The 17,253-nt window shown below is 49.9% G+C and overlaps 1 long non-coding RNA gene across 1 annotated transcript; it reads left to right on the top strand.

Moving 5' to 3' along the window:
• The first annotated feature begins 823 nt into the window (after positions 1-823).
• Positions 824-16,972, top strand: LOC134943438 (uncharacterized). Its single transcript, XR_010181532.1, has 3 exons — positions 824-1,117; positions 13,306-13,406; positions 16,692-16,972. It is a non-coding gene; the product is annotated as an uncharacterized LOC134943438 (long non-coding RNA).
• Positions 16,973-17,253: the final 281 nt, after the last annotated feature.

Genomic DNA, 17,253 nt, shown 5'->3' with positions numbered 1-17,253 from the left:
ATTTAAACGTCTTGACTGCAGCCTGTGTGAGTGGGTGTATGATGAGAAATACTGAAGCAACACAGAAGCAAGGTGGACGTGGTACATAGCACATTTCAGAGTGAGTTTTTATTGCAGTTTATAGCATAAAAATGTGCGTTTGTTAGCTTGCACATTTCTTACTGTTGTGTTGCGGATGGCGTATTTAATACAACTATTTTGTTCTTCAAAAAATTAGTTAGTATATTACAAAACAAATGATGTGTGGGCAGTGCCGTAACTAGACATTTTAGCGCTGTGTGCAGGAAACAGCATCGGCGCCCCCTCTTCCCCATATATACAAAACAGGGCCATTGCGCACATCAGGCGCGTGCCAAAACTATAGGAGCATGGCCACAGAGCTCCCTTTCACACATTATGGCAGCAAAGCCCCCCTTTTTTACACATTAGGCAGGCAGAGTCTCCTTTTTTACACATTACGGCAGCTGAGGGTCCCCTTTTTTACACATTACGGCAGCAGAGGGTCCCCTTTTTTACACATTACGGCAGCAGAGGGTCCCCTTTTTTACACATTAGGGCAGCAGGGAGTCCCCTTTTTTACACATTAGGGCAGCAGAGAGTCCCCTTTTTTACACATTAGGGCAGCAGAGAGCAGAGCCGGCGCTAACCGCTCAGCAAGGTCCGCAAAGCAGGGAGGCGCCAGGACGGAGAGGCGCCTTCCCCGCTCTGCTACCTTGCTGATGCGCCATGTTGCTGCTGGATGTCGCTGCACCTGTCACACTGTGACAGCCTCAGGTAGCGGCACCGGCAGTATGATCAGATCTCCTCCTGTCCTGTGTGTCACGCCCCCCTCCTCTCTCCTCCTTGCTCCTGGCCGCTGCCCATGTCAGGTGGAAGACAGAAGCACAGTGGTGCCTCTCCCCAACTCGTCTCTTCCCTCCCCTCTGTCACTGAATACACAGCAACACAGCAATCTTAAGCGTCAGATAGGGGACACAGGAAGTCACATGATATACACACGTGACTGTGCACTGTCTGACTCTGGACTCTGGAGGAGCAAGCTGTCGTGTGAAGAGGAACAGCCAGCCAGTGTAGCAGCCTGCAGCCCTAGTAGCCAGCCACAGAGGAGCTGACTGAGGTAAATTATTCTGCTGATAAACAAAGGAGGAGAGGGGGGGGGGGGGGAGTACCATATTCATGTGTGCTGAGGAGGGGGGGGGAGTACCATATTCATGTGTGCTGGGGAGGGGGGAGGGGGGGAGTACCATATTCATGTGTGCTGAGGAGGGGGGGGGGGAGTACCATATTCATGTGTGCTGGGGAGGGGGGGAAAGTACCATGTTCATGTGTGATGGGGGGAGTACCATATTCATGTGTGCTGGGAAGGGGGGGGAAGTACCATGTTCATGTGTGATGGGGGGAGTACCATATTCATGTGTGCTGGGGGGTGGGGGGAGTACCATATTCGTGTGTGCTGGGGAGGGGGGGGAAGTACCATGTTCATATGTGATGGGGGAGTACCATATTCATGTGTGCTGGGGAGGGGGGGGGAGTACCATGTTCATGTGTGATGGGGGAGTACCATATTCATGGGGGGTGGGGGGAGTACCATATTCATGTGTGCTGGGGAGGGGTACCATATTCATGTGTGCTGGGGGGTGGGGGAGGGGGCAGAAGTGGCATAGTAACAGTGTATGCTGCAATTTGGGTTTTCTGCTTTGAAAACCCAGCGGTGGGAGGAAAGAAAAAGGGAAATGTTCACCTGCTCTGGCGGTCGTTCCCCGCTGCTGCATTCTCTGTCCGTTGTAGTGTGTGGGGAGAGGGATGCAGGGTAGCAGCAATAGTGTAGTTGTGCAGACAAAGAGGGTGCAGGGTAGTGGCAGTGTCGTGTGTGGGGTGCAGGGTAGCAGCGGTAGTCTGCGGGGGGGGGGGGGGAATCCAGGATAGCAGCAGTACTGTCATGTGGTTTGTCTGGGAGGAGGGGTGCTGGGTAGCGGCGGTAGTGTAATGTAGTGCGTGTAGGGAGAGAGGGTGCAGGGTAGCAGCGGTAGTGTAATGTAGTGTGTGCGGGGAAAGGGGTTGCAGGGTAGTGACAGTAGTATAATGTAGTGTGTGTGGGGAGAGGGGAGCTGGGTAGTGGCAGTAGTATAATGTAGGGAGAGAGGGTGCAGGGTAGCAGCGGAAGTGTAATGCAGTGTGTGCGGGGAAAGGGGGAGGGTAGCAGAGGTAGTGTAATGTAGTGTGTGCGGGGAAAGGGGTTGCAGGGTAGTGGCAGTAGTATAATGTAGTGTGTGTGGGGAGAGGGGAGCTGGGTAGTGGCAGTAGTATAATGTAGGGAGAGAGGGTGCAGGGTAGCAGCGGAAGTGTAATGTAGTGCGTGTAGGGAGAGAGGGTGCAGGGTAGCAGCGGTAGTTTAATGTAGTGTGTGCGGGGAAAGGGGTTGCAGGGTAGTGGCAGTAGTATAATGTAGTGTGTGTGGGGAGAGGGGAGCTGGGTAGTGGCAGTAGTATAATGTAGGGAGAGAGGGTGCTGGGTAGCAGCGGAAGTGTAATGTAGTGCGTGTAGGGAGAGAGGGTGCAGGGTAGTGTAATGTAGTGTGTGCGGGGAAAGGGGTTGCAGGGTAGTGGCAGTAGTATAATGTAGTGTGTGTGGGGAGAGGGGAGCTGGGTAGTGGCAGTAGTATAATGTAGGGAGAGAGGGTGCTGGGTAGCAGCGGAAGTGTAATGTAGTGCGTGTAGGGAGAGAGGGTGCAGGGTAGTGTAATGTAGTGTGTGCGGGGAAAGGGGTTGCAGGGTAGTGGCAGTAGTATAATGTAGTGTGTGTGGGGAGAGGGGAGCAGGGTAGTGGCAGTAGTATAATGTAGTGAGAGAGGGTGCAGGGTAGCAGCGGAAGTGTAATGTAGTGCGTGTAGGGAGAGAGGGTGCAGGGTAGCAGCGGTAGTTTAATGTAGTGTGTGCGGGGAAAGGGGTTGCAGGGTAGTGGCAGTAGTATAATGTAGTGTGTGTGGGGAGAGGGGAGCTGGGTAGTGGCAGTAGTATAATGTAGGGAGAGAGGGTGCTGGGTAGCAGCGGAAGTGTAATGTAGTGCGTGTAGGGAGAGAGGGTGCAGGGTAGTGTAATGTAGTGTGTGCGGGGAAAGGGGTTGCAGGGTAGTGGCAGTAGTATAATGTAGTGTGTGTGGGGAGAGGGGAGCTGGGTAGTGGCAGTAGTATAATGTAGGGAGAGAGGGTGCTGGGTAGCAGCGGAAGTGTAATGTAGTGCGTGTAGGGAGAGAGGGTGCAGGGTAGTGTAATGTAGTGTGTGCGGGGAAAGGGGTTGCAGGGTAGTGGCAGTAGTATAATGTAGTGTGTGTGGGGAGAGGGGAGCTGGGTAGTGGCAGTAGTATAATGTAGTGTGTGTGGGGAGAGGGGAGCTGGGTAGTGGCAGTAGTATAATGTAGGGAGAGAGGGTGCAGGGTAGCAGCGGAAGTGTAATGTAGTGTGTGTAGGGAGAGAGGGTGCAGGGTAGCAGCGGTAGTGTAATGTAGTGTGTGCGGGGAAAGGGGGTGCAGGGTAGTGGCAGTAGTATAATGTAGTGTGTGAGGGGAGCTGGGTAGCAGCGGTAGTGTAATGTAGTGTGTGAGGGGAGCTGGGTAGCAGCGGTAGTGTAATGTAGTGTGTGTAGGGAGAGAGGGTGCAGGGTAGTGTAATGTAGTGTGTGCGGGGAAAGGGGTTGCAGGGTAGTGGCAGTAGTATAATGTAGTGTGTGTGGGGAGAGGGGAGCTGGGTAGTGGCAGTAGTATAATGTAGTGTGTGTGGGGAGAGGGGAGCTGGGTAGTGGCAGTAGTATAATGTAGGGAGAGAGGGTGCTGGGTAGCAGCGGAAGTGTAATGTAGTGCGTGTAGGGAGAGAGGGTGCAGGGTAGTGTAATGTAGTGTGTGCGGGGAAAGGGGTTGCAGGGTAGTGGCAGTAGTATAATGTAGTGTGTGTGGGGAGAGGGGAGCTGGGTAGTGGCAGTAGTATAATGTAGTGTGTGTGGGGAGAGGGGAGCTGGGTAGTGGCAGTAGTATAATGTAGGGAGAGAGGGTGCAGGGTAGCAGCGGAAGTGTAATGTAGTGTGTGTAGGGAGAGAGGGTGCAGGGTAGCAGCGGTAGTGTAATGTAGTGTGTGCGGGGAAAGGGGGTGCAGGGTAGTGGCAGTAGTATAATGTAGTGTGTGAGGGGAGCTGGGTAGCAGCGGTAGTGTAATGTAGTGTGTGAGGGGAGCTGGGTAGCAGCGGTAGTGTAATGTAGTGTGTGTAGGGAGAGAGGGTGCAGGGTAGCAGCGGAAGTGTAATGTAGTGTGTGTAGGGAGAGAGGGTGCAGGGTAGCAGCGGTAGTGTAATGTAGTGTGTGCGGGGAAAGGGGGTGCAGGGTAGTGGCAATAATATAATGTAATGTGTGTAGGGAGAGAGGGTGCAGGGTAGCAGCGGTAGTATAATCTAGTGTGTGCGGGGAAAGGGGGAGCAGGGTAGTGGCAGTAGTGTAATGTAGTGTGTGTAGGGAGAGAGGGTGTAGGGTAGCAGCGGAAGTGTAATGTAGTGTGTGCGGGGAAAGGGGGTGCAGGGTAGTGGCAGTAGTATAATGTAGTGTGTGAGGGGAGCTGGGTAGCAGCGGTAGTGTAATGTAGTGTGTGAGGGGAGCTGGGTAGCAGCGGTAGTGTAATGTAGTGTGTGAGGGGAGCTGGGTAGCAGCGGTAGTGTAATGTAGTGTGTGAGGGGAGCTGGGTAGCAGCGGTAGTGTGTGTAGGGAGAGAGGGTGCAGGGTAGCAGCGGTAGTGTAATGTGTGTGATTGGCTGGTACTTTATCACCCTATGGGGGGTATTCAAATAGTGCCAAATTTTCCAACAGCCGGAAAATCAGCGCTTTTTGCCCGTTAAGTCTTACTCACATTCGACCTATTCAATTAAAGTGCCGATTTCTCTGACGTCCTAGTGGATGCTGGGAACTCCGTAAGGACCATGGGGAATAGCGGCTCCGCAGGAGACAGGGCACATCTAAAGAAAGCTTTAGGATCACCTGGTGTGCACTGGCTCCTCCCCCTATGACCCTCCTCCAAGCCTCAGTTAGATTTTCTGTGCCCGACGAGAAGGGTGCACACTAGGGGCTCTCCTGAGCTCTTTGTGAAAGTTTTAGTTTAGGTTTATTATTTTCAGTGAGACCTGCTGGCAACAGGCTCACTGCATCGAGGGACTAAGGGGAGAAGAAGCGAACTCACCTGCGTGCAGAGTGGATTGGGCTTCTTAGGCTACTGGACATTAGCTCCAGAGGGACGATCACAGGTTCAGCCTGGATGGGTCACCGGAGCCGCGCCGCCGGCCCCCTTACAGAGCCAGAAGAGCGAAGAGGTCCGGAAAAATCGGCGGCAGAAGACTTTCCTGTCTTCAGATAAAGGTAGGCGCACAGCACCGCAGCTGTGCGCCATTGCTCTCAGCACACTTCACACTCCGGTCACTGAGGGTGCAGGGCGCTGGGGGGGCAGCGCCCTGAGACGCAATAAATCGATAAAAAACCTTTTATGGCTAAAATAAATGCATCACATATAACTCCTGGGCTATATGGATGCATTTAACCCCTGCCAAAACATACAAGAAAACGGATGATAAGGACGCAGAGAAAGGGGCGGAGCCTATCTCCTCAGCACACTGGCGCCATTTTCCCTCACAGCTCAGTTGGAGGGAAGCTCCCTGGCTCTCCCCTGCAGTCACTACACTACAGAAAGGGGTTAAAAAAGAGAGGGGGGCACAAATTAGGCGCAGTATAAACAATACAGCAGCTATAAAGGGAAAAACACTTATATAAGGTTATCCCTGTATATATATAGCGCTCTGGTGTGTGCTGGCAAACTCTCCCTCTGTCTCCCCAAAGGGCTAGTGGGGTCCTGTCCTCTATCAGAGCATTCCCTGTGTGTGTGCTGTGTGTCGGTACGTTTGTGTCGACATGTATGAGGAGAAAAATGATGAGGAGACGGAGTAGAGTGTCTGTAATAGTGTTGTCACCCCCTGGGGGGTCGACACCTGAGTGGATGTACTGTTGAAATTGCGTGACAGTGTCAGCTTTGTATAAAAGACAGTGGTTGACATGAGACAGCCGGCTACTCAGCTTGTGCATGTCCAGACGTCTCATACAGGGGCTCTAAAGCGCCCGTTACCTCAGATACAGACGCCGACACGGATACTGACTCCTGTGTCGACGGTGAAGAGACAACCGTGATTTCCAATAGGGCCACACATTGCATGATTGAGGCAATGGAAAAAGTTTACACTCTTCTGATAATATAAATACTACCAAAAAAAAGGGGTATTATGTTTGGTGAGGAAAAACTTCCTGTAGTTTTCCTGAATCTGAGAAATAAAATGAGGTGTGTGATGATGTGTGGGTTTCCCCCCGATAACAATTGATAATTTCTAAAAAGTTATTGGCAGTATACCTTTTCCCGCCAGAGGTTAGGGTGCGTTGGGAAACACCCCCTAGGGGGGATAAGGCGCTCACACGCTTGTAAGAACAAGGGCTCTACCCTCTCTGGAGATGGCCGCCCTTAGGGATCCTGCTGATAGAAAGCAGGAGGGTATCCTAAAATGTATTTACACACATACTGGTGTTATACTGCGACCAGCAATCGCCTCAGCCTGGATGTGCAGTGCTGGGTTGGCATGGTCGGATTCCCTGACTGGAAATTTGATATCCTAGATAAGGACAGTATATTATTGCCTATAGAGCAATTAAAAGATGCATTTCTATATATGCATGATGCACAGCGGAATATTTGCCGACTGGCATCAAGTATAAGTGCGTTGTCCAATTATACCAGTAAAGTGGTCAGGTGATGCGGATTCCAAACGGCATTTGGAAGTATTGCCTTAAAAAAAAAAAAAAAAAAAGGGGATGTACCCCAAGTCGCCTCTCAAAATAAGACGCCGTATTATCAGGCGCAGTCCTGGTTGGCAAGCGGACAAAAGGGTTCCTCTTTTCTGCTCGTGACAGAGGGAGAGGAAAATGGCTGCAGAGATCAGCCAGTTCCCAGGAACAGAAACCCTTTTCCGCCTCTGCCAAGCTCTCAGTATGACGCTAGGGCTTTACAAGTTCAGGCACGGTGGGGGCCCGTTCTCAATGAATTTCAGTGCGCAGTGGGCTCACTCGCAAGTAGACCCCTGGATCCTTCAGGTAATATTTCAGGGGTACAAATTGGAATTCGAGATGTATTCCCCTCGCCGTTTCCAAAAGTCTGTTTTACCGACGTCTCCCGCTGACACGGAGGCAGTTTTGGAAGCCATTCACAAGCTGTATTCCCAGCAGGTGATAATTAAGGTACCCCTCCTGCAACGGGGAACGGGGTATTATTCCACACTATTGTGGTACCGAAGCCAGACGGCTCGGTGAGACCGATTTTAAAATCTAAAATCTAAAGTCTTTGAACACTTACATACAGAGGTTCAAATTCAAGATTGAGTCACTCAGAGCAGTGATTGCAAACCTGGAAGAAGGGGACTACATGATGTCTCGGGACATCAAGGATGCTTACCTTCATGTCAAAATTTACCCTTCTCACCAAGGGTATCTCAGGTTATGGTACAGAACTGTCACTATCAGTTCAGACGCTGCCGTAGGGATGGTCCACGGCACCCCGGGTCTTTACTGAAGTAATGACCGTAATGATGATATTCCTTCGAAGGAAGGGAATTTTAGTTATCCTTTACTTGGACGATTCCCTGATAAGGGTGAGATCCAGGGAACAGTTGGAGATCGGTGTAGCAATACCTCAGGTAGTGTTGCGGCAGCACGATTGGATTCTCAATATTCCAAAATCGCAGCTGGTTCCGACGACTTGTCTTCTGTTCCTAGGGATGATCCTGGACACAGTCCAGAAAGAAGGTGTTTCTCCCGGAGGAGAAAGCCAGGGAGTTATCCGAGCTAGTCAGGAACCTCCTAAAACCGAACCAAGTCTCAGTGCATCAATGCACAAGGGTTCTGGGTAAAAATGGTGGCTTCCTACGAAGCAATCCCATTCGGCAGATTCCACGCAAGACTTTCCAGTGGAACCTACTGGACAAATGGTCCGGGTCGCATCTTCAGATGCTTCAGCGGATAACCCTGTCACCAGGGACAAGGGTATCCCTCCTGTGGTGGTTGCAGAGTGCTCATCTTCTAGAGGGCCGCAGATTCGGCATGCGGGACTGGGTCCTGGTGGCCACGGATGCCAGCCTGCGAGGCTGGGGAGCAGTCACACAGGGAAGGAATATCCAGGGCTTATGGTCAAGCCTGGAGACATCACTTCACATAAATGTCCTGAAGCTAAGGGCCATTTTCAATGCTCTAAGCTTAGCAAGACCTCTGCTTCAAGGTCAGCCGGTGTTGATCCAGTCGGACAACATTACGGCAGTCACCCACGTAAACAGACAGGGTGCCACAAGAAGCAGGAGGGCAATGGCAGAAGCTGCAAGGATTCTTCGCGGGGCGAAAAACCATGTGATAGCACTGTCAGCAGTTTTTATTCCGGGAGTGGACAACTGGGAAGCAGTTTTCCTCAGCACGACCTCCACCCGGGAGAGTAAGGACTTCACCCAGAAGTCTTCCACATGATTATAAACCGTTGGGAAAAACTCGACAGGTATTGCGCCACGTCAAGGGACCCTCAGGCAATAGCTATAGATGCTCTGGTAACACCGTGGGTGTACCAATCAGTGTATGGGTTCCCTCCTCTGCCTCTCATACCCAAGGTACTGAGATTGATAAGATGGAGAGGAGTAAGCACTATATTAGTGGCTCCGGATTGGCCAAGAAGGAATTGGTAACCGGAACTTCAAGAGATGCTCACGGAGGATCCGTAGCCTCTACCTCTAAGAAGGGACCTGCTCCAGCAAGGACCTTGTCTGTTCCAAGACTTACCGCGGCTGCGTTGACGGCATGGCGGTTGAACGCCGGATCCTGAAGGAAAAAGGCATTCCGGATGAAGTCATCCCTATCCTGATCAAAGCCAGGAAGGATGTAACCGCAAAACATTATCACCGCATTTGGCGAAAATATGTTGCGTGGTGCGAGGCCAGTAAGGCTCGACGGAGGAAATTCAACTGGGTCGATTCCTACATTTCCTGCAAACAGGAGTATCTATGGGCCTGAAATTGGGGTCCATTAAGGTTCAAATTTCGGCTCTGTCAATTTTCTTCCAAAAAAGAACTAGCTTCAGTCCCTGAAGTTCAGACATTTGTTAAAGGGGTACTGCATATACAGCCTCCTTTTGTGCCTTTAGTGGCACTTTTGGGATCTCCAGGTGGTTTTTGGGTTCCAAAAGTCACATTGGTTTGACACACTTAAATCTGTGGAGTTAAAATATCTCACAGAAAAAGTGGTCATGCTGTTGGCTCTGGCCTGGGCCAGGCAAGTGTCAGAATTGGTGGCTTTATCCTGTAAAAGCCCTTATCTGATTTTCCATTCGGACAGGGCGGAATTGAGGACTCGTCCTCAGTTTCTCCCTAAGGTGGTTTCAGCGTTCACCTGAACCAAACCTATTGTGGTGCCTGCGGCTACTAGGGACTTGGAGGACTCCAAGTTGCTAGACGTTGTCAGGACCCGGAAAATATATGTTTCCAGGACGGCTGGAGTCAGGAAATCTGACTCGCTGTTTATCCTCTATGCACCCAACTAGCTGGGTGCTCCTGCTTCTAAGCAGACTATTGCTCGTTGGATTTGTAGTACAATTCAACTTGCACATTCTGTGGCAGGCCTGCCACAGCCAAAAATCTGTAAATGCCCACTCCACAAGGAAGGTGGGCTCATCTTGGGCAGCTGCCCGAGGGGTCTCGGCTTTACAACTTTGCCGAGCAGTTACTTGGTCAGGAGCAAATACGTTTGTAAAATTCTACAAATTTGATACCCTGGCTGAGGAGGACCGGGAGTTCTCTCATTGGGGGCTGCAGAGTCATCCGCACTCTCCCGCCCGTTTGGGAGCTTTGGTATAATCCCCATGGTCCTTACGGAGTTCCCAGCATCCACTAGGACGTCAGAGAAAATAAGAATTTACTTACCGATAATTCTATTTCTCGTAGTCCGTAGTGGATGCTGGGCGCCCATCCCAAGTGCGGATTGTCTGCAATACTGGTACATAATTATTGTTACCAAAAAATTCGGGTTATTGTTGTAGTGAGCCATCTTTTCGAGAGGCTTCTCTATTATCATGCTGTTAACTGGGTTCAGATCACAAGTTGTACAGTGTGATTGGTGTGGCTGGTATGAGTCTTACCCGGGATTCAAAATCCTTCCTTATTGTGTACGCTCGTCCGGGCACATTATCCTAACTGAGGCTTGGAGGAGGGTCATAGGGGGAGGAGCCAGTGCACACCAGGTGATCCTAAAGCTTTCTTTAGTAGTGCCCTGTCTCCTGCGGAGCCGCTATTCCCCATGGTCCTTACGGAGTTCCCAGCATCCACTACGGACTACGAGAAATAGAATTATCGGTAAGTAAATTCTTATTTTTTCGACTGTCAAAAAATTTGGAAATGTCGGTAAACACATGGATTGGCGAATTATTTGCAGATACACGTGTTTTTGTCGAAAACATGTCCGTTTTTGACTATTTTCTGTGGATGCAGATTCGCCTTTTTAAAAAGGCGAATCTGCACCAGTGGAAATGTGGTAAAAAACGGGTAGCATTGAATAGCTATGTCCGGATTTTTCAGCTAGCCGAAAAATCAGGACATAAATGAATTTTCCCCCTTTATCTGTCTCCACATTATCACTTTTTAAGGCTTAATAAATTTAGGCCAATGACTATGATGTGGCCATAGGAGGGCGCAAAATTTATAGTTTGCAGGAGGGCGCCGAACACCCTAGCACCGGCCCTGGCAGAGAGTCCCCTTTTTTACACATTATGGCAGCAGAGGCCTCCTTTTTACACATTCAGCATGCAGGGTCCCCTGTTTACACATTAGGCAGCAGATTCCTCTTTTTACACATTAAGTAGGCAGAGTCTCATTTTACACATTAGGAAGCAGAGTCCCCCGTTTTACATGAGAGAGAGAGATAGAGAGAGAAAGTGAGTGTAAGTGTGTGTGTGTGTGTGTGTGTGTGTGTGTGTGTGTGTGTGTGTGTAAGTGTGTGTGTGTGAGAGTGTGACAGTGTTTGTGTGTGTAAGTATTATACTTAACTGTGAACAGCTGGCAGAGTGGCAGGCCTCTCTTCTTCTCCTTCCTGGCCTCCTCCTCCTCCTCCCCCAGCTCTCAGCTCCTCGCAGTGCAGTCTCTCCCGAGTTGCAGGGGGTGGCGATCCGGCATCCAGAGGCGAACATTTATGTCCCGGGACTCGGCAACCAGAGCTGCTGCTCCTCCATCCTCTCTCCCCCGCAGCCGCTCCCCCGGCGTGATGCAGTTAGGGAGCAGAAAGGGTAGCAGAGAGAGTGGGTGTAGGGATCAGGGAGTGAGGGGAGCAGAGAGTTGGTGTAGGAAGCAGTGAGTGTGAGGAGCAGAGAGAGTGGGTGTAGGAAGCAGTGAGTGAGGGGAGCAGAGAGTGGGTGTAGGAAGCAGTGAGTGTGAGGAGCAAAGAGGGTGGGTGTAGGGAGCAAAGAGGGTGGGTGTAGGGAGCAGAGAGGGTGGGTGTAGGGAGCAGAGAGTGAGGGGAGCAGAGAGTGGGTGTAGGAAGCAGTGAGTGTGAGGAGCAGAGATGGTGGGTGTAGGGAGCAGAGAGGGTGGGTGTAGGGAGCAGAGCGGGTGGGTGTACGGAGCAGAGCGGGTGGGTGTACGGAGCAGAGCGGGTGGGTGTACGGAGCAGAGAGGGTGGGTGTAGGGAGCAGAGAGTGAGGGGAACAGAGCAAGTGGGTGTAGGGAGCAGAGAGCGGGGGTAGGGAGCAGATAGTGGGTGTAGGGAGCAGAGAGGGTGAGTGTAGGGAGCAGTGAGTAAGGGGAACAGAGCAAGTGTGTGTAGGGAGCAGAGAGCGGGTATAGGGAGCAGAGAGGGTGAGTGTAGGGAGCAGTGAGTAAGGGGAACAGAGCAAGTGTGTGTAGGGAGCAGAGAGCGGGTATAGGGAGCAGAGAGGGTGAGTGTAGGGAGCAGTGAGTGATGGGAACAGAGCAAGTGTGTGTAGGGAGCAGAGAGCGGGTATAGGGAGCAGATAGCGGGTGTAGGGAGCAGAGAGGGTGAGTGTAGGGAGCAGTGAGTAAGGGGAATAGAGCAAGTGTGTGTAGGGAGCAGAGAGCGGGTATAGGGAGCAGAGAGGGTGAGTGTAGGGAGCAGTGAGTAAGGGGAACAGAGCAAGTGTGTGTAGGGAGCAGAGAGCGGGTATAGGGAGCAGAGAGGGTGAGTGTAGGGAGCAGTGAGTGATGGGAACAGAGCAAGTGTGTGTAGGGAGCAGAGAGTGGGTATAGGGAGCAGATAGCGGGTGTAGGGAGCAGAGAGGGTGAGTGTAGTGAGCAGTGAGTAAGGGGAACAGAGCAAGTGTGTGTAGGGAGCAGAGAGCGGGTATAGGGAGCAGAGAGGGTGAGTGTAGGGAGCAGTGAGTAAGGGGAACAGAGCAAGTGTGTGTAGGGAGCAGAGAGTGGGTATAGGGAGCAGAGAGGGTGAGTGTAGGGAGCAGTGAATAAGGGGAACAGAGCAAGTGTGTGTAGGGAGCAGAGAGCAGATATAGGGAGCAGAGAGGGTGAGTGTAGGGAGCAGTGAGTAAGGGGAACAGAGCAAGTGGGTGACACTGAGGGGAGCAGAGCAAGTGGGTGACACTGAGGAGCAGAGCAAGTGGGTGACACTGAGGGGAGCAGAGAGACTGGGGTGTAGGGAACAGTGTGTGTCAGTGTGGAGCTGCCAGTGCCGAGCTAAGTGTGCGTTATGCTGCGGCTGCCACTTGTAACCTCCGCCTCCGTCTCTATTACTCACCGCACATTGCCTCGGTCCGCTCCTATGCTTCTTCCGGCTCCCGCCGCCGAGTTCAAGGCAGAGCTCCGGAGATCGGAGCTCTGCACATCACCTGCAGGTGAGAGGGCGGGTGGGCGGTGGCCGCAAACTAATTACATTGTGCACTGGCTGCGGGAGGAGGCGGCGGGGGAGGGGGGAGAGCGGAGAGCGAGTGTGCCGGTTGCGCCTGCAGTGCCCATGCGCTGTGGGCGGCGCACACTCGGCACACACGTCGTTACGGCACTGTGTGTGGGTGTGCAATGCTCCTTTGTAGTGGTTTTTAATTTGTTCATTTTGTATGGTGTTTAATGTTTATTTTATTATCTTTGTTTACATGTAGTATCTAATAGTTATGTTACATGTCATTTGCAGTGTGCCCGTTCTAGTGCTGGCAGTGTGTGTGTAGTTTTTCTTATTGGCCTTTTCTCTCTCTTGCAGGTTGCTGTATTGTATGATTTGGACCTTATATCTTTCTTTTGTCGAAGAAGGACTGTTTTTGGTTCCTTATTGAAGCCAAGTTTCCTTTTTTTTCTGAGCAGGTAAGTGGCCTATTACCATTTTTTTTTTTGTTTTTTTGTTAAAATAAAATTCATACTTAGTAGTTAATTCATATCTTGTTGCAGTAATTATATGGGTATGTTTAATATTAAAATTAAATTGTTATTTGTGATGTTAACCTATGTTGTAGCTACGTAGCTAACTGTGGCTTAATGGTTTTTTGGGGGGTTTATTGTTCCGTATTTTCATCATGAAGATATGGAGTACGCTCCTGCAGTAAGTGAACACCCATACACTTTTTTTTTTTTTTACAATGTGTGTTGTTGATTGTGTGTTTTAATGATTCTTACCTTCATTTGAAGTTGGTGATGTCCATACATGTGGCAGCGGAAGCCTTCCCACCCCAACCTACGGAAGCACTCCCACCCCAACTGGCGCAAGCCCTCCAACCCCAACCGGCTCCTCATCCTCCAAGGCAACGGAGGCGTGCAAGGCCACCAATTTCCTGTACCCTTGTCCTCCTTTTTGGGATGCCTGATGATGTTGTGTTGCGCAGATACAGACTGCCACCTCATCTAATCCTAGACCCTCTCTCCATAATAGAGAGTGATCTAGAACAATCCATTAGGTATCCTACAGCAATACCAGCATTGACACAATTCCTTGCTGTGTTACATTTTTTGGCCACTGCTTCATACCAGCATGTAGTTGGTGATCTGGTTGGCATGTCGCAGGGCCAGTTCAGTAAGGTCCTGCGGCATGTCAGCCAAGCATTCATAACCTGAGTAAAGCAATTTATATCAATGCCTTTGGATGCTGGTGCCCTGGCTGTGGTGAAGCGGCAATTTCAGGAAGGGGGTAGTCGCTTCCCACACGTTATTGGGGTTGTGGATGGGACACATGTTGCCATTGTTGCGCCAAGACATAATGAAGAAATCTTTAGAAACAGAAAACTGTTTCATTCTCTGAATGTAATGGTTGTTTGTGGCCCATCCCTAAAGATCCTGTCCCTGAATGCTAAGTTCCCTGGGAACTCCCATGATGCCCATGTTATTAGACAATCACGGATATGGCAAAGATTAAGAACGATGGAAGGCCAAGACATGTGGCTATTGGGTGAGTTTTTGAAATTTCATTATTGGAACAGTCATATTGTGGTAATTACCTTGTTTAATGTTGCTTTTATCCTTTTTCTCTTCTCATATTATCAAACAGGAGACCGTGGATATCCTTGCACCCCCTGGCTCATGACTCCTTACAGTAAACCCAGGCCAGGACCACAGTCGGCATTTAACTCCACGCTTACTGCCACTAGACAGCTGGTGGAGCGCACGATTGGTGTTCTTAAAGGGCGTTTTCATGTGCTCCACCGCACTGGTGGCGACATCATGTATTTGCCGGAGATGGTAAGTAAAATTGTGGTCCTGTGCGTTATCCTACATAACATCGCTGTAAGGAGTCGCGTAGAGCTTCCCCACACAGAGGAATTGCCGGATGAGGAGCCAGGGGTTGGCCGGACATTCAGTGGGAGGGAGTGTGTACCGCCGGGGGAATGCTGTAAGGCAGGCATGTCCAAACTGTGGCCCTCCAGCTGTTGAGAAACTACACATCCCAGCATGCCCTGACACAGCTTTAGCATTCTCTGACAGCAAAACTGTGTCAGGGCATGCTGGGATATGTAGTTTCACAACAGCTGGAGGGCCGCAGTTTGGATATGCCTGCTGTAAGGGCTTGAATTGTGCGGGATTATTTCAGGTATTTTTTATTTTGTTTTGTCTCCCAAAACTGTCTGTACGTGTTTAGTTTTTTGGACTGATGGCATTTAGGTTGCTTGGTAAAGTTCAGAGTGTGTTGCTTGTGTTTTGTATTTATTATTGTTTCAGTACAGAATTAATCTGTAATGTTCTCCTTATCATGTTTGTTGTGTAAGATTGTTTTAGACAATGGGGTTTTTTTTTGTGTTTAGTTTGTAATTTGGGGTAATTGTGTTATTAACCAAAAATATATATATATATATTTTTTTTTTATGTTTGGCTTGTGCATCTGTTTACCAAAATAAAAACACAACATCTGATCCTAAAAAACTTAAACTTTGTGACTTTGTGTAGCTGATCCTTCCTGCAAAATGTGGTGAGTACACAGATTGAAACACTTAGTTGTGTTTTTTTTTTTGTGCTCTCTCTCTCTCCCTCTCTCTCTATATATATATATATATTTCTCTCTCTATATATATTTAGATACATTTTTATCTATATATATATCTATATATATATATCTATATATATATATATATATATATATATATATGTAGACTTATATTTTTTGGAATAGCGGCCATATATGATTGGTATATGTGTGTGTATGTATCTATAGAACTATCTAGAGACATATTTCTAAACATTGTCATGTTTGTTTGTTTTTGCTTTTATCCTACAAACCAACAATGCTATTAATTTAGAAGCATGACTTTTGAATACAAATTTCAAATAATAATTGTGTGTGTGTGTGTGTGTGTGTGTGTGTGTGTGTCCGCGGGTGCGAATCTCCGCAGTTGTGAACTGTACACACTGTCCTGCACATTAATGTACACATATCAATAAAGTTTAATACAGATGACACCATACAATTACAACCAATCAAATGCCACCACACACTATAAATATATGCCCATGTATGGAAAACGCCATTGGCACCATGCGCGCAGCTGCCTTTAGTCGCCGGTAGTTGCGCGTTTTAATAGCGGTCATGGACCGCTGCGTAGGCCACGCAGGGCCCTTTATACCCAATAGGGTTAAGCGCGAGGCCTACGCGGAGGTCCGCCGCATACTGCGGACACGCACCCGGACACGGCGCTCAATAATCCAACTGGAAAGATGGTGGAGTGATCTTCGCCGCCGCACGCCGGAGCTGTTGGTGGAACTGCGCCAACAAATTCGCAGTCGACATAGACGCAGTAAGTTAAACACATTACATTAAATATGTTTAAAACACTGAGATTAGTAGCTAAAACTTAAAATGTACATACTGCACATTTTCACTAAGAAGTTATATAGTGAGAAAATTTGCAGACTGTGTAATTACACTATTGTAGAACAAACATGACAAGTTTCCACATTGTGTGTGGTTATGGCTTGCAGTACTGACTGTGTAGCAAAGTGCTTGTGAAAAAGTTAATGTTGTTGTACTGAGTTGGTACACAGGCTGTCGGCTGAACACAATAACTTGCTCTGTGTCTTTATCATCATGGGACAGAACAATGTAATTTTAAAATGCTGATGGTTTGTTTTTATTTGGCCACAACCTAATTATTACATATGTCATTCTAGAGCAAGCACAATGGCAAGCAGCGGGTCGAAGGCCGCCAATTTCTAGGCCAGACCAATCCCCTTCTCCGCCCCCTCCCCTTCTGTGGCCCAATCCCCCTCTCCGCCCCCTCCCCATCTCTTTCCCAATCCCCTTCTCCGCCCCACTCCCCCTCTCTTTCACAATCCCCTTCTCCGCCCCCCTCCCCCTCTGTGGCCCAATCCCCCTCTCCGCCCCCCTCCCCCTCTCTTTCCCAATCCCCTTCTCCGCCCCACTCCCCCTCTCTTTCCCAAACCCCCTCTCTGCCCCCCTCCCCCTCTGTGGCCCAACCCACCTCTCCGCCACCCTCCCCCTGTCTTTCCCAATCTTGTCTCTGCCCCCCTCCCCCTCTGTGGCCCAACCCACCTCTCCGCCACTCTCCCCCTCGCTTTCCCAATCCCCCTCTATGCCCCCCTCCCCCTCTGTGGCCCAACCCACCTCTCCGCCACCCTCCCCCTCTCAATCTGACCCACCTTCTGTAACCAACTCCCCCTTCCATCCTCTTTCCCCAATCCAGCCTCCTTCCCCCATCCAGCCTCCTTCCCC

The sequence above is a fragment of the Pseudophryne corroboree genome, chromosome 7 (genome assembly GCF_028390025.1).
Source record: "Pseudophryne corroboree isolate aPseCor3 chromosome 7, aPseCor3.hap2, whole genome shotgun sequence".
Taxonomy (NCBI): domain Eukaryota; kingdom Metazoa; phylum Chordata; class Amphibia; order Anura; family Myobatrachidae; genus Pseudophryne; species Pseudophryne corroboree.
Note: the sequence above shows the minus strand (reverse complement) of the source record. Positions and strands in the feature narration are given on the sequence as shown.